The following is a 24613-nucleotide window of genomic DNA, read 5'->3' as shown; positions in this document are numbered from 1 at the left end:
ACTTTTATACAAAGCTGTCCTCCTCCTGCCTGGATATGTTGCTCTGGTATTTAAAAATGATGTTGCCTCTGTACAAACACTGCAGCACTTTGGAAGGATTGGCCAAAGGCACTGCTACCGAGCAGAAGCATCTCTGTTTCTAAAGCAAGGATGCTTCGCAACCACCCATCTCTCTTTATTTTTAAGTATCAGTACAAACGTGTTGAGTTCTACACAAAAACCATATAGAATAAAGCCCAGCATTTTTGTCTGACAGATGTTGTGTAGGACCATTTCGTTTTAATCATCTACACAAGTTATTGCTGTACTCGGAGGAAGAAAGGAATCCTTTATGTCTTCGATTTCTTCCCTTCTAGATAATTTAAAATACCTGAATAAAAAGCAGTAGGTTAAAACTCTTCACTAATACCAAGGTGAAATTAAACTTCAAACACATTAGACAGTCCCACTGTGACAGAGCTAACCTGGATTAAAATCTAAATGCTCTCAGCCAGCCTCATTACTTCATGACTACGAGAAAAGAGTGGCTAAAGAGTATAGTAACTGGGCCAGTGATATGGTTTAGCAAGTAAAAGTGTTTTCCATGCAAGCCTGGTGACCCAAGTTCAGTTTTCAGAACCCACAGTGGAAATCAATTCCTTAGAGATGTCCTTTGCTTGCTGCTGCCTTCACTTACACATGTAGAACTCTCTCTCTCTCTCTCTGTCTCTCTCTCTCTCTCACACACACACACACATACACACACACACACACACACATGAGAGAGAGAGAGAGAGAGAGAGAGAGAGAGAGAGAGAGAGAGAGAGAGAGAGAGAGAGAGAATTATAAAAAGTGCAATCACTGTTCACTGCCAGCTCAAGCAGTTGAGTTCTTATCCCCTTGTACTGTTCATCGGCCACAATTTCATTGACACTAGCAGAATAGTCAAGACTACTGGGCCATAGGTAAAGAATTTTCTCAAAGTCCACACTATGACTTTCATGCTCGCATGGATTGTTAGTATCCCTCAAGTGTCTAGGATGGCCAGAGGTGACTGGGGTCCTTGCCAGCAGTGTCACCAGAGCGACCTGAGGATTTCCAAAAGTCAAAGACTTTCATGATGGCTGCAGATATTCATTCACTCCTTGCTCAAGCATGAGACTCCCCCTCTGCCTTTGACTGAGCAGTAAACAAGCCTGCCCTTTGCATTGCAGGGAGTCTCCATTTCTATCTTCAAAGACTGTGTACTTAACAAACATCCTTGAAAAGACAATCTGCACAAAAGCTGTGAATGCCTCCTCTCAGGGCAAGGCAGCATTGAAAAATCCCCCTTTGAATGTGTCAAGGCCTCCCTTTAACTACCTGTGACTTTGCCCCTTTTTGTTTTCATACAACTGGTCATCCCCTGGAATGAAATGCCTCTTTCAATCCTTGCACAGATTGCCATTCTCATCCTCTCCTTACCCTGCATCCATATTTATTTTTTAATTCATATCAAGTGGCTGACTTCTCTGCCTTTCCCATAGCCATCTCAGGGCCATTCCTAACTAACAGCTAGTTCCAAATTACTGCTTAGCAGGCTCATGAGAGTAAATGTGTGTCGAATGGACTGATGAGTATCGGAGTTCCTGATCTTAAGTAGCAAAAAGAAAACCAGGAGCATTTACTGCTTATATTATTCACTGTATAAATAACAGTGTTTAATCGAAAATTACTTATAAATATTTGCAGTTTTATTTCAATTGTTAATCTGAGATAGACCTGGCAAGTTTAAGAAATGACCTGGTTTCCATTCTTTTATAACTCATTTTTAACTTTTTGATATCAGTTGTTTCTCCTTACTGCAAGTATGTTTCATATGTTTTGGCTGCCAAACTTCAACCAGTTGATTGGTGAGTGAGGCAAGAAGTGTTGGCAGTGTAGGAGTCTCTACCAGGCACTTATGACTACACAGCGTATTCGTAGCAGCCAAGGCAAACTCCTTTGATGTCTCTTCCGATATGGCTTGAGTATCTGTGGTCCGTGGGCGAGCTGGACCATGACCAAACCCTTACTTCTAATTCAGTCATCAACAGCCTCCACATTTTACATTTCAAATTGATTTCTCCCACTTTGACTCTGATAACAAGTTTTCAGGTCACATCCTATGGGAATACTCAGAAGATGTTTGCAACGTGAGTCTACAATGTAGCTGCTGAATAGGTAAGGTGGAAATTTTCAGTAAGGAATGACAATTATGCGTGGGTTATCAAAGAACAAGTCACACATTTCCCACCCATTAACTGAAGAACAGATGGATAATATTCTGAATCACTTGCTAAAATGATTGCAGTCAAAGCTTGTTTCCCCATTCTTAAGGGTAAAACTCAGATAAGGATAAATATTTAAACTGGAAAGATGGAAATAGGCTCCTCGCTGATTAACCATTAATATTTACTTTGTTACTTTAAATGTCACAAGGAGGATTTGGTTTAAGAACTCCCTTGGAAGTTCATGACCACCATTAAAGCACTTGGACCTCAATGATGCCCTGGTGCTCTTGTCCCCCCTTTACCTTGATAAAGATACATTCTGCTGAACATATCACTGTCTTACCAATGTGACATGCTGGGCTGGCTCTTCAACCGTGAAAATTCCTTCATGGTTCCTCCGTCTTGTTCCTAGGTATGATGATGCTCATTGCATGGCTTTAGTAAATATGCGTTTATTGATGAGGTACAGTGATTCCTGACTGAAACTAAATATCAATGTCCCAGTAACTTCTTACTGTAGCTGCAAATGGAGAGCCCTCCTGGCTTAGAAAATCCCCAGGCACTTAGATCACCTACAATGGGGGGTGGGGTGGGATAATGCATAGGACATGTCTCAAGATTTAATTTTACACCCAAATGATGAAAATGCCTGTATTATTTCTTATATCTCGTTTCTTATAGCTAGATATTTTGGAAAGCATAAATTCTCAAACCCGAGTCAGTGTCCTAGTGTACAGAATGACTTACTTGTGTGCGAGCTACCTCTTGCAGAGTAGCCATTTAATCTGCATATTTATGATGACAACCAGTGTTTTCTCATCTAAAAGGTGTGCTGAAGCTCCTGCACAAAATCAAAAGATAGAAAGATCAAGGGCACCTTGCACCGTCTGCAGGGCTGTGTAAATGTTAGTTTGATGGGAGGCTTTGAAGGGAAGTCTTCTCATCAGTGCAGTGTGGAACACAGAGAGAGGCAGGAGCTGGGATAGGGTTGATGGCTGGCTGGGCTTGCAGAACTCTTAGCTGCTCGGGTGAACAGCCTGCTGGTTGGGAGGCTGCTCAGCTACTGCTGATACACATGGATGCTGAACAGCTTCTGTGTGTACCAAGTGTCTGATCTTCAGAAACCCATGTGGAGAGCAGAGATTATGCTTAGATGTTGGAGCTGTCTGCTTCTCACTGGGTTTGGAATGGAGGTTGGGCTGCATTGAAACCCCACTTCTGTGCCAGTCTTCTTGAGTTTGAACTTCAGATAGGCTTTGTCTGTCTTTGAGTCTGTCTGTCTTTGAGTCTGTCTGTCTGTCCCCATCATAAACACTTTGAGTTCAAGGCCTGCCTCTGGAACTCCTGTTAGTCACTGCTTTCCCCATTAATACCTGGCTAATGCAAATGAGCATTAGAGACTTACTGACTAGACTTGGCTCCCTGTAAAAGGTATTAAGTTCAATTTTCATGGAGAACCTTTGTAAATGCAGATCTGGGAAAGCACACAATCCTTTCATATAAAAATTTCATGTTTTTTAAAATCTCAACTACAAACAGGTGTAATATTTAGTGCCTGCTGGAAATAGAGCTCTTATGAAAGAGGTTACTGTAACCTTCTATAGGTTGCAATGAATGAGGACATTTTAAGAGATAAACAAATATTTTATGCTAACAAATATTTTTAGTTTCTTAAAAGGTCATTTCTGCGTGGCTGCGGGTGGATGTCACTTTCTGTAAAGCTGTCATCTCACTGTGCAGAAGACATCATATGTTTTGCTTTCTGTATGTACAGGTTTCTGGTCCTGGAATTCAACCAAATGAAGATTAAAATTATTCTAGGCAAAGATGCATCTGTACTGAAAAATGTCCAGGCCTACCTTTCTGCAATTGTTCTCACAATAGTACAATATAGCTTTCTAGGCAGCATTAAATGTATTTTAAGATATGTTGCATTAGACACTGTATACCATCTAGCCATGTTTCATGCACAGTGGAAGATGTGTGTGGGCTTTATGCAAATGTAATATCATTTTGTGTGAAGGTACCCCTTAAATTTAAATACCTTAACTGGTCAAGGATCTAGTCTACTCCAGCCTCAGTTGCTGAAGGGCAACTGCATGTGGTTTTTTTTGGAGTCATAGGAAATATGGTATGGGAAAAATTACTTGCAGGCATATAACACAGATTTCTTTTAAAAAAATTTTTTATTAGATATTTTCTTTATTTACATTTCAAATGTTATCCCTTTTCCTAGTTTCCCCTCCGAAAATCCCCTATCCCCTTACCCCTCCCTTTGCTCCCCAACTCACCCACTCTCATTTCTGGTCCTGGCATTCCCATATACTGAGGCATAGAGCCTTTATAGGACCAAGGGCCTCTCCTCCCATTGATGATCAACTAGGCCATCCTCTGCTACAAATATAGCTATAACCACAAGTTCCACCATGTGTTTTCTTTGATTGGTGGTATAGTTCCAAGGAGCTCTGGGGGTACTGGTTAGTTCATACTGATGTTCCTCCTATGGGGGGGGGGGGCTTCAGTCCCCTTCAGCTCCCTGGGTATTTCTGTGGCTCCTTCTTTGGGGACCTTGTGCTCCGTCCAATGGATGATTGTGAGCATTTGTCAGGCACTGGCAGAGCCTTTTAGGAGATAGCTCTATCAGGCTCCTGTCAGTAGGCTCTTGTTGGCATCTGCCTAGTGTCTGGGTTTGGTGGTTGTTTATGGGGTGGATCCCCAAGTGGGGCAGTCTCTGGATGGTCATTCCTTCAGGCTCTGCTCTTAGCTTTGTAACTCCTTCCATGGGTATTTTGTTCCCCAATTCTAAGAAGGAACAAAGTATCCACACTTTGGTCTTCTTTCTTCTTGAGTTTCATGTGTTTTGCAAATAACACAGATTTCTAAGGAGCCGAGACAAAAACAATATCAGCTTTACATATGTGTAGTGAGGAGAAATATAATTTTAATTCCATTATCAAAGGCTGTCAGACCCCTAATTAGATTTTTCTTTTCTTATTCCCTTGCCCCACAGCTTTCAATTCTGTTTTATAAATAGAAGACTCTACCGACATTCTCCCCATAGAAACAACCAGTTAACAATTAATAATTAATCTTACCAGGACACCATTCTTGATGGGTTTTGTGGTGATCAAACTAGGCATGAGGGACCTTAACACATAGGGAAACCATTGCATAAAAATATGTTGCTGAGTCTGTTACTTTGTGAATACATGGGGATGATTATGCTTCTGTTAAGTTTTGATGTCACATTATATTCACATTTATTAATAGGCTTTTTAAAATAGCATTTTTGTGTTCACAATATAATTGTCGAGGAAGTCCAGATAGTTTTCCCAATATCTGTCTCATGCCTACTGCACCGCCCTGTTTATGAGCACGACCCCCTCACCCCCCATGAATGGGCATTTGTTTCTGTTGCACACCCTCATTGAGGCACTGTTAGCATCTAGCACCATGGTTAGCCTTAGTCCCTGCTCTTGCTATGGCTGTGGTATGGGATTAATTACACTGGCATTGTGGTGCTGTGTAAAACAGAACTGCTGTATTCAACCTTTTTGCTCCTCATTGTCACTCTGTGGTTCACTAGCACTGGCCTTTTAAACTTTCCTGTCTGTTTCTATGGTTTTGCCTTTTCTAGAATGTCACTTAATTGGACAGCTTTAGGATGTAACCTTCTCAGACTGGCTTCTCTCGCTTAGTGATATGCATTGAAGGTCACCTCATGTCTTCTTTTCTGAGGTCCCTCCCCCACCCTCTTTCTCTCTCTCCCATCCCTTCTCCCCACCTTTCCTTCCCAGTCCTTTTCCTTTCTTTTCTGATTTTTGTGATAAGTAACCTCCCATAATTGGAGTGGGCTACAGTTTTTGCATTCATTTCCCGAAAGACACCTTGGTTGTTTTGGTTCTTGGGAATGAGATAGAATCTTTCAAAGGAAGTTTCTTCTAAATAAAGGTTTTTGTAAAACTGAAAATCAAATGGAGGGATGATATTGCAGTCTCAGAGGCACAATGATGTTGTATACATGAAATTTAGAATCATGTAGGAAACAAAGCTCAGAGCATATCTGTGAGGACATTTCCAGGAAGGTGTAACCAAGGTAGGAAACCCACCCTGAAGGTTGGTAGCACCATTTCTGGGCTGGGGTCTGAGACTAAATACAAAGGAGAAAATGAATGGAGATGCAGCATTTGTCTCTGTGTTTGCTGGCTGTGGATGCAATGGGACCAGCCACTTCCCACTCCTGCTGCCAGGCCTGCTTCCATGATGGATCCCACCATCCAGCTGTGTGCCCAAGTCTAACCCTTCCTTCTGTACTTCCCTAAGTTGCCTTTATCAGGTGTTTCATCACAGGGAGCTTGAGAATTCAGAGACTGGCCCATGTAAATTTGTTCCTTATGTGCCTGGCTATAGCTAGCTTTAGCTTGAGTGGGCAGTATTCTGAGCTCCCCTGTTCAGAGAATCACTGGGGTCTCTCCCGATCATGATCCTAGTTATGGAATTACTAACAAAGAGGCCCTGGTGGCACTTACCAGATATTTGATTTAGAAAATTCCTGACCCTGCCTGAACTGCAGCACTTTCTTCTCAAGAGAGTTCGGTAATGTTGCATTGGGTCATCACACATGCTCTTACGAGGGAGCTGGTGAGTAGCTGAACTTTCCAAGTGAGCTTATGGGTTTCAGGGGACCTTCTCTCAGACTTCCATTGAATTCCAGGAAGACTGACCACAGAGACCCTGAACGATGGGCTTGTCTGGTAACTGATAATCATGCCAATTAATTAATCAAGCCAATTAATTTTCATTTGTGGTTCCTTCTCTCAGTAAATATATCGATTAAAGATAAACACCAGTGATCATAGTGTCATCTACTAACACCTAGTGTGCCGGAGGACGTTAGTGTGCCAGAGGACGTTAGTGTGCCATTCCCTTTTCTGATGAAAGACAGTGGCAGTAAGATTTCTTCTAAGTCTTTGTAACTATTTTGTATTTATTATTAATTTTTCCATTGTTTTGACAATGCAGGTGGAAAGGTGATCAGATTGGAACAAAACATTAGTGGTAATGACAGGAACCCAACTGGGACTTTAATCATAATGATTATTGCTTGTTTATAAATTCTCACTACTTTCCTAGATAGTTTACCTATGTTTTTGAGTTCCAGTGGGTATATTGGATATTTGGTGAAGTCTTAAGGTTAGCATCTTCATTGATGTTGATGTGCCTTTCCTGGCTGCCAAGAGCACAATTTTGGAGAGGATCTGGCACTAAGATACGCGTGTGCCTCAGTTTCACTCATATCTCCTGAGGGGAACTGAGTCAAAGGGACTTGTATGATTCAGCTATTATTTCCTAGGTGCAGAGCTGAATGGAGGACACCATAAAGAGTAAAGCATTGGCTGAGGCATTGATGTCTACACAGGGTGGCTGTGCTGTGTACTGTAGTTTCTTGTTTCTATCCTGATTTGCCCATGGTTATGAGCTGTCTTATAGTGCTGCAAAGGACAGGCAGAATGTCTGTTGTAACCTCTTGTTCACCTAGAGGAAAACAGTGGAAAGGCCATGGAGACACCAGCAATGTGGACTTTAGCCTGGATGCCACTTATCAACTCTAAGAGAATTTGGGAGAAGACACAGGCAGAGTTCATGGTTAATATCAAGAATTTTGCTGCCTGGGCTTATCCCTGAGTCCTCTGTACATAGGTTCTCTCCAAGATGGGGCAGGAGGAGCCCAGGGAAGAGGGAAGGCAATATCCTGGCGTTAGTCACCTGCCTCAGAATTTTGCAGACAACTGTTTTGAAAGTTGCCTTTGAGTTGTCACTCCCAGCCTGTGATAGCGCAGTAGCTACATGCTGGCATTTGTTTATTTGAGTATGCTGTACTTGCTTGACAAACAATTTGATAGCACAGTAAGTTGACAGCAAGGTTGAAAGGGTTTTCTTTATCTTTATCCTTTCTTTTCTTTTTGTTTCTGACGCTGTCTAACAGAAGTGGTAGGTCACACAGAAGAAGGAAAGGGCTGTCATCTACTTTCACCTTTCTTATTACTAGACATTGGATTTATGTTCTTCAAAAGTTGCAATGTAAGGATGAACTGGGCTAAATCAAAGCCTGTCCTTGTCTTTGCATCTCTTTGCTGTATGTGGTTTTTTGTGAAGCCAAATTGGATATATTTTTTTCACTTTAAACAACGTATGTAAACATGGCCATGTTCTTAAGTAAATAAGCAGAAGAAAGGACGATTTTATTTATTACATCTTTAGTCATGAAAATAAATGTTGAAATATGCTATATATTTTTGATTAGATAGGAATTCAGTTTGTTTGGGAGACAGAGAGACATAGTCTCCTTTTCAGTTATAAGTCCTTTGTGTGTTTGTTTCAGATAGTTTGTTAAATACCTTACTTGTGTACTGTAACAAGAAGAGAGACATCGGCAGTGGCTGCTAGACCCTCAGGTCCAGGGGCTAAGGGTGTTGCTAATAAAGTTCAGTATCACATAGCCAGAAAGTAGAAGTTTTGAGAGCTCCTTGAAAGCGGGCCACTTCAAGCTAATATTCACTAGGGTATCCTGCTAGATAGAAATCTGCACTTTGAACGATGCTGTTAGAAATAATGTGCCCATCAATATGCAGTTTATAACAGCCCTCCCCGCTCAGAGCTCTTTCTGGTCTCCTCAGACTCTCTCTTCAGGAATCCTTTTGTTTTTAAGTGTTAAACACCTACTTCACTCCAGACAATTCTGCCTGATTCTTTTCTGACCATGCTATTTGAAGAGCAATTTTCCTCCCAATTCCTGGTGCTCATGGTGAGTATTGAAGATTGGACATGTTTACTGCATAATTGACCATTTCTGGCACACTCTGTCTTAGTAAAAATGCATTTATTACCACCTTTGTGAATTCCCTGGGCTTCTACCTGCCTCATATTTGTGTCCTGGCATAGGGCCTGTGTCCTAGGAAGAATTCTAATGGTAAATGCTTTTTTTTTTCTTTTTTGGCATCCTGACATTTTCTACCCTTTGCCCCATTTTTCTCTGGATGAAAGAAACTTTTGTGCCCAGGGCCTAGCATAACACCTGCTATTTAGTGATTATTCTTAAAACAGGTTTTATGAAAGAAAAAAAACCTAACGTTTTATTCTATTTTGAACAATTTTCCCTTGAACTCGAGGAAGCCACTGGTGGCTCCATTCTCTCTTCCCATCCAGTGTCTCCCACCTGGGTCAAAGCTGCAGGAGTACACACCTCTCTGTATATTACTCGCAGAATGCCCCCAGAGCCTTCCAAGAAATGGCATGCAAATCGACCCGTGATCTAAGGCTATTTAGAGAGATGCCATAGTTATGAAAATGTTAACTGAACCCCCCTCTGTAACTAACCACATAGTAAACAGTGGCCAGAAATGGCACCAATCAAGTCAGCAAAACCCTGAACATCTCAAAGATGGGGTTTTGAGGACCAGAATGTATAGATTCAACAAATTGAGCAACTAGAAAACAGTCCATATTAAAATTCAATCCTCAAGTATCCTCACCAATGTCTTGCATTCCCCTTCTACGATCTTTTAACCCGATGATGTATTTCAGATGTTACGAGTGTGTTTGTGCTCAGGTACATATCATCCCTAATAATAGCAAGTGAATATGTGATGTGCCACATACAGGCACTATGAGAGAGTCAGACCTGAGCTAGCAACAACTCTTACCTCGGTGTGTGTGTGTGTGTGTGTGTGTGTGTGTGTGTGTGTGCACCTTCCTGGGGTGCTTCCCTGGCTAAGGCAGTTTAGTGACATGGAATCACATCTTTAGGTAGCTCTTGTATATCTTGTAGGGTGTGTAAAAGCCTGCATCCTTCCATGGGTACTTTCCTGGGTAATGTATGGTGATGTGAAATCACGGTTTTTAAATGGCCCTATACATCTCAAACATACATCATACATACATACATGTATGATGTACAGTGATGTGGTCTTGGGGATGTGGTTCCTATGTTTTCCTCTCATTTCCTGTGGACATGGCTGTACTGATACAGGTTTATCTGGCGTGCTTGAAGTGGCTGATCAGACCCAAAACAGCCTAAGTGGTGATAGCATTAGCTCTTCATTTTCTCTCTCTTCTGAAGGCTCTTCCTGTCTCCAACTCACCTCTGCTGCAGAGGTCAGTCACCTTACACAGGGTTTCTTCACATATTCTTGTTTACCATTGTACTCTGAAACCTCTATCCTGCATACTCTACTATGTCTATTTCTTTTGTGTGTTATTTCTTTCCATCTATTCCTTCTGTTCTTCCTCTCAATCTGTCCATCCCACGGATTCTGTAGCTCACACATGCCCTGTCTCTTAGTCTCTCTTTTATCTTGCAGCTAGTCAACTTGACAGTTCACCATGTTCCTGTAATTTAACCCATGGAGTTTTAGGTTTATTTAATTGTCAAGATTCTTAATCTGTGATTTTTCAAAATGCCTTTGCCTCTACTGTAGTCTTCTGTCTTTCCCATATGCAATGTGCTGCCTCAAACAACTAAACATACCGAATACGCTGCTTCAGTTGGTTACTTCCATTTCAGCTCTTCGGCCTTTGTTCATGTTGATGGCAAGTTTCCTAAAACTTGTGGTAGCTTTTTTACCTGTCTCTAGGGAAGCTTTTCTTCCCCTGTAGTTAGTGTTCATTGCCTCATCATGAAGGAGCTGATTTTGTAGCAAGTTCCCTTTCATCACCCGTCAGTCACCTCAGCCCTACCTGCAAGTTCAGTCCAGGTTACACTCCTGCTCTATCTGGACTGCTCTGGACACCAGATGCGTGCAGCAGGCATCCGTGCTTAGAGGCTCTGGATGTGGTTCCCCGATTACAGTGACTGTTTATCTTGGTCATTGTTTCCTATGTGTCTAAATTTAGAGCATTTTGGAGGCATTGAAGCTTTTCCTAGCAGCCTTTCAGTCCCAGTGTGAGGATGTGGTTTTCTCTGTTGAGTGACCTGCTCTCTGCCATCTTTTGGAAATTACTCATAATTTCTATCCACGTGGCACTTTCTCTTTACCCTCTTTGTTTTATTCTCAAAGCATCTATCCTCTAAACACTTCCAGGATCCTGTGTATAGGAGAAGAGAAAGTCTTGTGTTCAGACAGTTGCGATTACCTCCCCTCAGGCCATGTTTCTGACTAGACAGGATCCTCATAAACTCTACCACATGAAATACAGGGTCCTCAGAGTTCCAGTCCCAGTAAACAATGAATGATTATGTTAACATAAAACTGATTTATGTTTATGCTGTGTAAATCTCTGTAAATTCACATTTAACCCCCCAAAGCTGTTGTTTATCTGAAATTTGAATCCCATTGCAAATCCTGTATATCTGTTTGCTGTGAACCAGTAGTCCTGACTCCAGAGGTCCTAGTGCTGAGGGCAGAGGGCAGAGAAGAGAGCAACCTATGTTTCAGGGTCTTCCAAGAATCCCAGTCAGCGGCCCTCTTGATATAATCCACCTGGGACTATTATCATGTGAAACTTAATCCCACCAAGACTGACTTGCTTGGTATAGATGGATCTCTTAATGCTAACTCCAAAATTGCTCAATAACATTGAACTATGAGTCGATTTCTTATGATCAACAAGCTGACACTTGACCCTGAGTAATGTGTATAATGTCATAGGGCCTACTGAGTTGGTGCCTAGCTTGGAATATAAAATATTTCTTCTGTATAATTATTAAAAGACATTCTTAAACTACATGAATAGCTTTCCCATTTGGTGTCATTAATATTAAAGCTGTCGAATGTTGAGTATGACAGCTCACAAACTAGCTATTTGCTTACAGCCTCCTGGTGCCACTCGAGTGAGAACTAGTTTGTGAAAATGGAGAGCTTTTTATATAAGGTTTTGTTTTGTTTTGCTTTGCTTTGTTTTGTTTTGTTTTATACTGCCCTGACTGTTGGTGGCCAATGAAATAATGGTTACAGCTAATTGCTGTTGACGCCCTTGTCAAATGATTATAAAAGCTATAAACAAAGCTTTCATGTTTCGTGAAGGACATCCTTTGCCTTAATCTTTGAAAAGAATGCCTACGTGGCCATTAACAATTATTTTTCCTTTTGTCAGCTTCGAGTGCTAGGAATTGTTTTGTTTTTCTTGTGAACTCTACCTTACCAGGCTGATCCTGTCAGTGGGGACTCAGCTCAGGTTCGTACTCATGATGCTTCTCATCTGTTCAAGTACAGATTGGCTACAGAGCCTGTGCCAGGCAGAATTCAGTAGACGTTTCCAAACCTTGTTGTGTTAGAAGAATCTATTTATAGGGTGCGCTGTTATTTGATACATGTGTATAATGTCTCATGATGACATTAGGACAAGTAGTGTATCTATCTTTTTAAACATTTGTCATTGTTAGCATTGGAACCTTCACACTTTCTTAGTTCTTTAAAAAACAGAGACTTGAATTGTAAGCAACCGTCACTGCTCTGAACAGCAAAACACTTGTATGCCTTCTCCTGCTAGAGTTTTCTTACCTCTGGTCTCACCTCCCTTGATACCATTCACTGTGAACTCTGAGAATTCTCTGCTTCTGTGACATCAGCTTACTTAGCTTCCATGTGTGAGTGAGATCCTGTGAGATTTCTCTTTCAGTACCTGGTTATCACTTCACATGTGCTCTTCCAAATCCATCCACATTTCTCACCTGATGTGATTCCATTCTTCATGGCTGAACAGGAAACTGTATATATCACACACACACACACACACACACACACACAGACACAGACACACACACACTTGATCGTCAGATTTGATTTACTTTTGTGCCTTTTGATATATAGAAATGTGTGTCTCAAAGGCTTAGGTAAAACACACAGTCAAGTGAAGGTAAAGTACTCTCTGGAATTGTGATTGCTTCCTTTTCAGCTCATGCTGAAGTGCCTTGTCGTTACTTCTTTCCGGACTTTCCTTCCACCATATTTCACTTGGCTTTGGTATGTAGTATGAATTCTTTATGGACATTCCCCACCTTCTTTGTGCGGGGAGAGCTGTTCATGGCTTTCCTGTGTAGGGTGGTTTCTGTGTTGAGGATTGTTTGACTCTGCCTGGCAGCAATCTTGCGTGTCACTCCTCTGAGCATGATTAGAAGCCGAGCCTGGGGTCCCTAGATGTTTTATGAAGATAAAGAGCAATTTGCATTGCTGAGATAGTAGACACGAAATAGACAGAGAAGATCTTGGGAGAGAGAAAAATAAAAAAAAATATAGGAGGGGCTGTGAAGAAGAGGAGAAGCGATATGGAATACCGGAGAGCACAGTAGAGAAAAGGAGGGACTACAGCCGCATTTGATGGGGCCTGAGAGCTCGAGAAGGACAAACTAACTGTTTGTCAGTTAAAGATAGCAACATGTTCTCTCTTTACAGTTCATGTTTATGCATTGAAGTGAGTGGCATGATCATTTTACCCAGTATTTAACATGATAGGGTCACAGAAGGAGCAGAATAAGCAGGGTTTTAGGGTATTTATTGAAGCCATTGTGTGCTCTTTAGGAGAGGTTTCAATCCTCATGACTTTAGTAAAGCTGACCAGAAGAGATTAAGGGGAGCAACTTCATGTAATTTCTAAGAATAAATAATTAGAAAAGCCCAGATGTGCTAATGTGTGTTATGTGACTTTTCCTAGGGGGATGTGTGATTTTCCTGTGGAGTACCAAAAAAGCATCTTTATCCTAATAGGACACCAATGACAGATGAAAGAAACAAGTTTTTCCCATTTGTGAATGATTAAGATGTACAACCTTCCAGTGGCCAGTATCTTACCCTAGATGACCATTAACCTATAAGGATTTCTCACTCTAGTAGACTTGATTTCCATTTTCCTCTCATTCTATAATTGGAATTTATTTGCTCTGGATACCATTCCTATAAAAATTCTGTTCTGTTTTGGAAAACCTCTAATTATCCTACCATGATTGTGTTGACAGAGCAGAATGGTTGTCCCCTTGCCACATTGGAAGACAGGATTCTCCTGTGCTTTTTCCAGTAGAATAAATCTGTAACTTAAATGAATAGAACTTGGGGCCTTCAGCTCCTTGTGTTTAATCAGTGTCCCCACCCCTGGGTGACTGATCTTGTTGATGGATAGAGAGAGAAGGAGAGAGACAGGAGGGAGATACGGGGTAACTTTCCACTCTTCCATTTGTATTTCTAGGAGAGGAACAACAAGAGAGAGGGAGGGAGGGAAGGAGAGAGAGGGGAGAGAGCTTTGGGGTTAATAATAAAAATGGATATTTAGGGGGTCAGTGAGACGAAGCTCTGGTGTTTCATTTATAGAATCAAGCATTTAATTTCAGTGAAATAAACATGTTTTTGAGAAACAATTTCTACATTTCACTTCAACACAGGCATCACCTGCTGGATTCAGTGTCACCAGAGAGGCTGCGATGGATACGCATAAACATTACCAACTGCTCTTCCTGTGGTAGCTCTGCACTGTGTGTGTGTTGATGAGAACAGGGCACAGTCAAGGGACTTTGTCATTAGATACTTGCCAGAGGCATTTCAATGAGCTCCTGGAGGTCTAGATATCTGTCTGTGCTCAGGTCTTAGAGGCAACTCCAATTATAAAAATCAGGCCTCTGGACTGATAAGCAGGATTTCCCCAAAATAAAACAAAAGAACTTTAAATAAAAATAAAAGGAGACCGAGAGAGAGAGAGAGAGAGAGAGAGAGAGAGAGAGAGAGAGAGAGAGAGAGAGAGAGAAATGGTAAAGAAATAGACATAGAAAGTACAAATGGAGGAATGGAAACTCCAAGTGACAAGAAAAAAAAAAATCATTACTTTCTAGTGGTCTGACCCACAGAACAGGACTAACCAAGTCCTAGATGGTCTTTTCCTTTTAGTGGGGACAACCCAGCCAGGTTTATTAACTGCTGACAGTAAGTGGGTGATACGGACTTTTTATACTGCATGATCCAGGACAAAACTGGACACCAGGTCGGGTCACAGGAAGTTTCTTAAGTTGTGGGCAAAGTCGACACAGGAGCGACACTGCTGCTGCAGCAGTGTACGTCCCCTGCCTCGTCACCAGGTCTGAGTTGCCAGGGGATTGTTCCTAAGAGTCATAGACAGAATTCCTACCTGACGATGGCTCTCAGCTTTCCCTGGTATAATTCATCCCCATGTGGGCCTCAGTTGAAGAAGGGAAATGAGAAAGCAGAGAAGACCCCAGCCTGAGGTCTAATTTACAGGCCTCTCCAATAGTCATTCCGTTCCAGGAAAAGTGTGTGAATTACGAGCCTGCTGCTCTCAGAAGTCCATGTCCTCTGTCTCTCCAGGCTCCAGGACCACTGCACTGTACATTTTCCATCTGAAAGGCAGTAAGAGCTGATTTGTGATGTACAGTTTTCCTGATTAATTGAAGACTACGCATGGCTTATTCATATTCCCCAAAGCAAGGTCGCCACCAAAAAATGCACCTAATTGGTTAAATAAATAACTCCAAGTTTCTCTGCCTGCAGCCTTTCCTTTATTGAATTATTAATGCTGTGTCCCCTCTAGATCAGCCGAAGCTAATGACTGGTTTGCCTCCAGCGGTTAATATTCTCCAATCAGTTGTAAATTGTCCTGATGACTTACTTTGCTAACGTGTAGCTTACATTATTGGCTCAGCTTTCAAAACGGCTTGGGATTCAAGAGCATCGTAAAAATTAAGCTATTTTCAGCATTGTAATTTTTTTTTTTGTACTGAGTGTGAAATATATCTAGTGGCTTTCTAATAGTCTACACGAATACTTCATACCGAGGGCTCATTTTCTCCCAAGAATCGTGTTGAAATGAATGTCTAGAGACAGCTCTTTTTGTTATAGTTGTGAGTAGGTGTGATATTAGGGTTCTCCTAACTTAGTGGATAGTGTACAGTCCTCAATAAAAGAGAACTTTGTGGGGTTGAGGTGCATAGGGGGTAAGAGGGGCCTGTGGATCTAGTAGGAGTTGGGGGAGGGTTGCGTATGATCAAAACACATTGTACAAGGTTCTTAAAGAACTCATGAAGTATTTAACAGGAGAGCTATCTCCTTCTAAACATCCGCAATGCTAGGGCTGAGAACCCTTGGTCTAAGTTGATTCTAAAAGCAGAAGATGAATATTTGTTTACTGTTTAACTCGAGCAGTATTTTACGAGTACCCATTATGCTTTGTGCTGTATTGTTTTCATCCGTTTTACCTGTTCTCAGCATCTCCTGATGGAGGGAGCTATCTCAAGCTAGGCGGAAGCCTTCACCAGGGTGCTCCCTAACCAGAGGTGCTATACAAGTCAAATTTACTCTGTTCATGTCTCATACTAGGGAGTGAGGCAGAGACAAGTTGTGTATCAAATATCTGAAATACTCAGAACCAGAAGTGCTTCTGATGGGCTTTGAGATATTACATAAGACTAGTGATATGTCTTGGGGATGTCACCCAAGTTTAAATTTAGTATTTATATATGTTCAACATGCATCTCAAACCCAGATCTTGAAGGTATTTTGACATAGCCTTTTTGGCATACCTGTCCTTTGAATATAACTGTCATATGAAGTCAAGTGTGGAGTTTTCCACTGTGGTATCCTGTGTGTGCCCAAATAGTTCTGTAGCAATTTGGATAAAAGATACACTTCTTATACCCAGAGAGGAATTTTATACTTTTTCAAAAAGGTGTACCATTGTTAACAATATCCACTTCTATTCTGGGGTCATATTAACAGTCCCATGGAGGAGTGGTTTTCTAATTAGACAACATTCCTAGAGTGTTCATTGCAAAGAAGTGCCCGAGGTTCAGAAATTTCAAGACATCTGTCTGTCCCTCTGCACAGGATTCTGCTGTCCTCCATTCCTGACTAAGGGCCTCTGCTGCTGCTGCTGCTGCTGCTAATGGATGTTTTTATTGAGCTCATTAAAAGATATGGTGAAGAATGAAGGAGAAGTATATTAACTGATGTCATGAGCATATTTTAAAAGCAATAAGTGAAGAAAGCAAAGAAACTCTTCCACACAGGAAGAGTTAGGCCAACTTGACTGGGCAGACAGAGGGTGTGTATTGACCAAGCACATTCTGAGAGGAAGAACCTAGCTTGTAGAGCCTACTGTTTAGAGGCATCTGTCTAACATCCACCTCAAAGCCCAGCAAGGAGGGTTCCCTCACCAGCTGTTATCTAGAGATACTTTTTGTTTTTTTGATGGTAGCCATTCTGACTGGCATGAGGTCATCCTAAAGTAGTTTGATTTTCATTTCCTCCATTTCTAGGTACATTGGACACTTGACTATAGTTATTGGCCACCTATGTTTTTTTTTCTTTTGAGTTATTAACCCATTTATTGATTGGTATTATTTCCCTGGGGTTGAGTTTTTGAAGCTCTTTATAAATCCTGGATGATTTGGCTGTGTCTGAAGGGTAGCTGGTAATGGATTTTTTTCCTATTCTGTGGGTGTCTGCCTGTTTTATTGATGTTTTCTTTGCTGTGAAGAAACTTTTAAAGTTCATTCTGCCCTCTCTGCCGATCCATAGGGATGAATCCTGTGCCACTGGAATTCTCTTCAGAAAGAGCTGGCCTACTTCAGTCTCTTGAATAAATTCTCCATGTCTCACTTTATATTTTCAGTATTTCACATCTTATGGTGAAGCCCTTGCTCCACTTTGATTTGATTTTTGTACAAGGTAACACTGTTCATCTGATTTCATTCTTCTAAAGGAGGATATTCAACTTTGCCAGAGCCATTTGCTTAGTGGGCTATCTTTCTTTTTTTCTCCATTGGGTGCTTTCTTGACTCCTGTTAAAAATTAGGTGGCCATAGCTCAGTTGAGTTAGTTACTGTTTTTAATATTATGTTTCCTCAGTCAGATTATATGTTACCATGTTCCCATGCATGTTGGCAGCATGTATTTGTTATCATGTTACATGCATGTTACCAGCATGTCTTTGTCAGTCTAGCTCTGTAGTATAATCTGAGGTCAGGTATAGTGATAGCTCCACCACTGTGTTCCCACTCCTTACCACAGCTTTGCATACATGATGTTTCGTTGTTACATATGAAGTCTTGAGTTGTTTTTTTATACTTGTGAAATAGGACATTGGAATTTTGATGGGTATTCAATTTTTTGTTGAATTTTCAGATTTTTTTCCTTTTAAAACTATATCAGATCACTCTACTACTCTGGTATTTGATGTGTAAACTATGCATAAAGTAATAAATGTGTTTCTCTGCATGAAGTATAGTTTTAAAAAATTCAGAAGGGAATACAAAAAGCAAGTGACAACAGGAGAAAACATCCATCTTTGTACACATAGAGACACACAGCAATGAGAAAGAGCAGCTATCTTTGTGCATATACAGACCCACAACAATGAGAAAGAGTGGCCAGCCTTATGAATATAGAAATACACATTGCCATCCTACCTTTCAACTGTAACACTGACAAAGGTAAAAAGTTACAAAAAAGAATAAACTACCAGGAGAAATGGGCAGTGTGTACCAGGATCAATGTGCACGTGACAGCCACTGATGGACATTAACGGAGCCTCAGTTCTGCTTGTAGGAATTTACTCCCCATAAATAACCACCCAATTAAGCAATTAGAGCACATGCCTGTGGTTTTGTTTGTTTGTTTGTTTTTGTTTTTAAGTTTTACAAGTAGAAAACATCCTAAATGCCCACAAGAAGGTTTCTGGTTAAATTAAGTAAGATGCAATAATGGCCCCTAGAGAGAACAGGAGACTTATTTCTATAAACATCAAAGTGCATGGGTGGCATGTTGATAAACTGACCACATGTGATCAGCACCTGTAACCTCCCAGCTCTTGGTATTCTTTTGGCTGCATGAACATACATGGGTGTGTCTGAGAAGATGACCATCAATCTATTTTCATTTCCTGCACCTGGAAAGTGATCTGGATTTGGAAGGATGAAGAAATGTGGGATTAATTTTAGTTTTTATAGGATCTACTTTTAAAATTAACTCATCAGTGCAAAAAATTAATTTGTGTTTTGAAAGTGCACTCGAGGAAACAGTGAGGGAATGTGTGGTGGCAAAAGGTAGATATTTCTTTCCAGAGTCCTTAGAATATTTATAAAATTATTTAATCTTTTGTAGAGTCTAGTCAAATAATCAGATTTCTAATAACCTGGGAGATAAATGTGCTTCTTGGATGTTCTGTTACCTCTCAGTCCTTTTCAAATGAGATTTCTACTACTTGGCAGGAAGGTCCTCTCCTATCCTTGGCTCATGTACCATAGTTAGCATCCTCGGCTGTGTGGCTCTGGTGAAACCCTGCCAACGCAGCAGAGGTTTTTGTTTAGCGTTGACTTCTGGCTCAACCTATTCTGACTGTTGTATGAGGAGTTAGTCTCACTAGGTATCCAGCAAAGCCTTTCCGGAGATGCTTTGGGTCATCGGGAGTCATCGACTAGTCTGATTGTTGGGACCCCAGTCCAAGGGAATCAGCTTTTCACTTTCCAAGGCTTGATAAACTAGTGCCTCCTCCATCACTACTGTTTCTTACATTAAACTCCTGGATTTCTTTCTTTTGAGAAAAGAAGTCTATGATGTGGACCTTACTTGCTCTGTAAGAAACAATGGCCTGTCTGTCATTGGCTCTGACACTCCCTTCCCACTTACTGAATGGCCTGCCTTTTCACCAGCACTTTTGAAGTCTGACTTGTCCCTGAGGGATTCTCACCTTGGGGAATCTCTGTTTTTCTAGTATGTTCATTCCTGTCTGGCTGATCTGGTTCTGTTCTGAATTATGAGAGTGTAATAGCTGGCACAGTTGCCGATCCCTCAATGCCCTGTGTTGAGAATCATTTGCCCTATGCCAGTCTTCATGCCAGTCTGCTTAGCCACACTGATGGTGGTCCTGGACATGTTGTACCTATCCTTCCTCTGCTGTATCTAATCCTCTTCTGTGAACCTTCCCTTTGGTCTCCTAAGGCTCCCTTTCTTTTGTGTCTTCTTTTCCTTTGTCCCTAATCTATTCCTGTGGTAAGACTCTGGCTTTGGATTTCTCACCAGACATGAGATGGCTGTCTCATGGTGTCCCTGTTATATGCCATGAGGAGACACTAAGCTTTACTGGCCTTTACTGGGCCTATTGGTTTGTTAGTATGCTCCATTTTTCTTACTAATTTCCAGACTTATTCAAGAGATTGCATCTATTAAAGTCATATAGTTTACCATGAAACTATTTATTTTCAGTGAATGTTTTCTTTTGTGTTTTATTTTAAATTATTTATGTTAATGGATGATAGAGTGGTTGTTTTTCTTATGGATTTTGTTTTATCCTTGATGATGTATAACTAGAAAAGACAGGAGAGAAATGTAGAGATGTAGCAAGCAGCCACTATCTGGGGATGAGAAGCTGATGAGAAGCTGAATGATGCCATGTGACATGAATAGTAAGTAGACATTTAAAATCCTACTCTAGAAGGATTCACATTGTATGCATGGGAGTGTTTCAATGTAAATATCCTCCAATAAATACCAACTTAACATAAATGTACTTTATGTGTAGCATACACACATGCATTTCCAAAACCGACTAAAATAGGGAACAGATAAGAAAAAAAATGTGCAATGATGACAAGACCAGCCTTTGTTGGTCAGATCAAAATGCAGGACTGCTCTGGTCTCTTCCAATACTCCTCTCCCTCTTGATCTGCTCTGCTCTCTATTTTCATTGGCTGTTGCCCCAGCTGAGTTGAGAATTCCTCTGTGCTGTCAGAACAACACAGGGAGATGATAAAGACTGCACAAGGCTCACTGTGTCCTTTGAAACCAGAGCAGACATCTTTCATTGCATTTATGCTCAGCACAGAACTAGTTTTCAGAATCACTCAATCCAACCATGGGTGCCACAGAGTAACACAAACCCTAAACCAAAAGTGCTGCAGAACACCAGGGGATATACTTCCTACAGCCCCAAGAGCCAAGAGGCATGTAGGAGGCGGAACAAAATCCAAAGCAGGCATTGCTACACTTTACAGAAATGGTCACAGGATGGACACTTCTGGAAAAGAGTGGGTGTTTCCATTTTGAAAGGCAGAAATGAGGAGTTACCTGTTTTTTTTTTCGTAAAGTTAAAAAAAATATTTGTAATAATTTGCATTGTAGCTCCCTTACCCTAGGCAGCATCCAGTCACTGAAGGGTGCTAAAGTTGTTTTTCTATTTTTTCTGCTTTCTTTCTTCAAGCAAAATTGAAAGTAAAAAACATGCCACAGAGCATTTAATTCTGAGCAAATGAGTTTGCTTGTAACTGTGTTTTTCCACATGGTGTGTAATGAGTCTTGTTGGGGGAGGGGGGTCCACACTGTCTATTTGCTGAGAAGTCTCTTAGTTCCAACAGTTACTTACTGTAAAACCACTGATTTATAAAGCCTGAGGATGTGTATTTTTTTTTAACCAGATCATAACTATGGCTTTGACAGATATGATGTGAGTTTTCGAGAGGGACATCAAGAAAGGTTAAACATTTCTGCTATCTTTCATTGGCATTGGAACCTTCTAGTGGTTCTTGGAAGATAGAGAGAGCAATGCTAATATTCCCTGATTGGTCCAGTTCGTGATGTGGAGACGTGGAGAGTCTGAGTGTGTTTGCTAGGTAGAAGCACATGTATTCTCTCCAGAGTCCCATAGCTGGGTCTTGCGGTGCTCCACTGGCCACCATCACATTGATATAGAAATCAGTACATCCTTTGAGACCTCATCCCTTGCTCTCTTTGAACCTCTCATTTCAGTCTTTCCTCTGACAGAGGAGCCTGGGGAACTACTCCTCTGCTCCTTGATGATGCTGGTCCTCCCGTTCCTCCTGTGCCTGAGCAGAAACCAGGACCAGTTTCTCACTGAACACTTTGTCACTTCAGCGCTCCTTTGTCTTTCTCCTCAGCCAGCTACTCTAACTGGTGGTATTTTCATGCTAATAATCATTATTAATATTTTGATTTTTAGGAGCCTGATTTTTTTGTTCAGCTCTGCTGACCTGGATTGATAAATTACTCATACCCAAATCAGTCCTACTGGGTTAGAGCAGAGTGGAAAAAATGACCTTGAAATCTCTGTTCATTCACACCACAGGTGCTTCCATTGATGGCCTTTTGGGGGTTGCTTGATGTTCTGTGTGAGACTGCGTGAGTGAGTGAACACTGCCCCTTGGTAGATTTTCGTGCAGCCACCAAAAACCAGACATTTCAATATTATTCATGGATCTGGGCAAAACTAGAGAAACTGGAATTTTACATGTTAGAGACAGACATCATAAACATATCCAGGTAGGCCTATGCGACCTACATCATAAAGGTATCCAGGTAGACCTATACCTAGGGTCACATGCCACCACAGAGATGACTCACTACTGTCTTTCTTTTACTTTTTTGGGTGTGTGTGTGTGACCCAGTAAGTTCTGACAATAAGTACTCAGAAAATACTGTAATTTATTTAAGGGAGAATTTAACAAAGCCACACTTTGAGGATTGTTTAGTACCTACACCTAAAGTTATCAGTTGTCCTAGAAAGACCTAGATTGTAATAAATGCCTTCAGGGTGGTCCCCCAGGAGGGCCATCTGCTGCTGGAGACTTGACACAATCAAACAGTGCACACTGCAGTCTTGGTGCTGGGTGCTCAGCATCTTAAGTCAGACTCTGCTCAAATAGCAAGTTACTACTGTTTACTGTAAAGCCACAACACAAAACAAAGTCACTTCTCTTCCCATTGGGCTGTGGATGCTGATGGCCCCTTTGTCTGTGTCCCCTGACTGGTGTAGGGGCAGCGTATCAGTGACGCAAGGGGGAGCTTGCTGTGTGTGAAGTGTGGACTGAGCTAGAAGTCATGCTGCCCTTTCCATTGCCCGAAGAAGCTTCCTGCCATTCCTTGCACTCTACTTGGGGACCACCATCCATGTTTGCTTACCTGGCTCACTGGGGTGTTGTAATGATGAGTTAGAGTGAGCTCGTCTAAGGGCTTTGAGGTTTTAGTGCCCTGGATGCTGTTAGTACTAATAGAGCTATAGAACTTTCATCCAGAGTGTTTTCCTAGTCATAATGTTTAGTAATTCCCTAGGTGGAACCAGCCTCTTGCAGGCCCAATGCCAGGGCAGGCTGAGGCCTGTCTAGGCCTTACACCCACCTGGGCTTCTGCCTCTAGGCCCAGGACTGCTGTTGCTTGCCCCAGCTTGACTCTTTCTGCGTGGCCCCAGGGGTGTATTTACTAGATTCTGCTAAGGGGGAAAGCCACCCAGGCTTGCAGTCATCAACTGTACGCCAGGAAATCTTTTCAGGTAATTAGTGTGGCCTGCTATAGTGAGGTGTGGCACCCTGTCACCCTGGCACCCTCCCGTGGATGCCTTAGAGGTGGCTGCTGCTCGGTCAGTAACCTAGGGATAAACAGATGCTTTTCTTGTTCCAGAAAGTTTTGTGCAATGTATGGTCCTGTTCTTGGCATCTCGATCCTTTTGTTTTTCATGTAAGAGTGCCTCCCATTTTGTCTCTGGGAAAAACAGTCTTTTGGCCATTGAGAGTGGCTTTGCTTCTTGTCTAGGTACCAAGCAAGAGAAAAGACAGTCACCTTTGTATTGCTACCTTAGCTTCCTTCCCTCCCACCTGCCCACACCCGTGATGACCTGGAACACACTGATCTCAAGGGCATTGCTTCTCTCAGCCAGGACACCAAGAGTAAATTACAACCTCTCTTTGAGTATGAGTGGTTAATAGGGTGAACGATGAACTTTAGCTAAATATGTAGGTGAAATCAAGTATAGGCAGAGCATTGGCTGCCAGCTATTATGACAGACATCACATTTAATCTCTACTATAACTAAAGAGCAGGCCATATTCATTTAACCACTCTCTGGTAGTTGATTTTCCTTGTCTTTCCCCACTTTCCCAAGAAGGGAATGTCAGAACCCACTTTTGTACTCTGCTCTTCTCTATGGGTCGTCAGACAGGTGCCCAGTTTTACCTCACAAGTTCTCCCATGTTTCTTCTCATCCTCTTCACCCATAGTCGCAGTGGGGCCATGACATCCTCCTTATACCTCCTGGCCATTTTTACTCCTTTTGGCTTATCCCTGCTTCCCAGTGTTGGCCCACCACTGTGCTCCCGTGGTCCTTGGGGTCACAGTCAGTTCTCTGTAAACCTCAACTTCTCACTCTTCCTCTTGGGATAAAATGAGAAATGGACTTTCCTTATTTGCATGGCCCTTTGTTGCTATCAAGAAAAATTGTACTAGGTGAGTTACAGAGGTGAGAGCCTTTGGAACCACTGCAACAAAGGGTGAGGTCAATATCAGCTGTACAGAAACAAAACTCAGGAACCAAATCTTCCATGCACTGACCAACCGACAGAAAGTATGGAAAGATGTCTAGAGGTATTGTTCTTGTCATTAGAC

The 24613-nt window shown here is 41.6% G+C and overlaps 1 protein-coding gene and 1 long non-coding RNA gene across 3 annotated transcripts in view; both read left to right on the top strand.

The window, feature by feature from the left end:
* The window catches only part of Sema5a (semaphorin 5A), a 460555-nt gene that overhangs the window by 50874 nt on the left and 385068 nt on the right, over nt 1–24613 (top strand). The window lies entirely within an intron of this gene.
* Nucleotides 12778–15689, top strand: LOC147000793 (uncharacterized). The gene is made up of 3 exons (XR_015045628.1): nt 12778–13192; nt 14602–14693; nt 15536–15689. It is a non-coding gene; the product is annotated as an uncharacterized LOC147000793 (long non-coding RNA).

This window comes from Mus caroli, unplaced genomic scaffold, assembly GCF_978045245.1.
Source record: "Mus caroli unplaced genomic scaffold, Mus_caroli_1 scaffold_16, whole genome shotgun sequence".
NCBI lineage: Eukaryota > Metazoa > Chordata > Mammalia > Rodentia > Muridae > Mus > Mus caroli.
The sequence above is the reverse complement of the archived record's forward strand: the minus strand, read 5'-3'. Positions and strand labels throughout refer to the sequence as shown.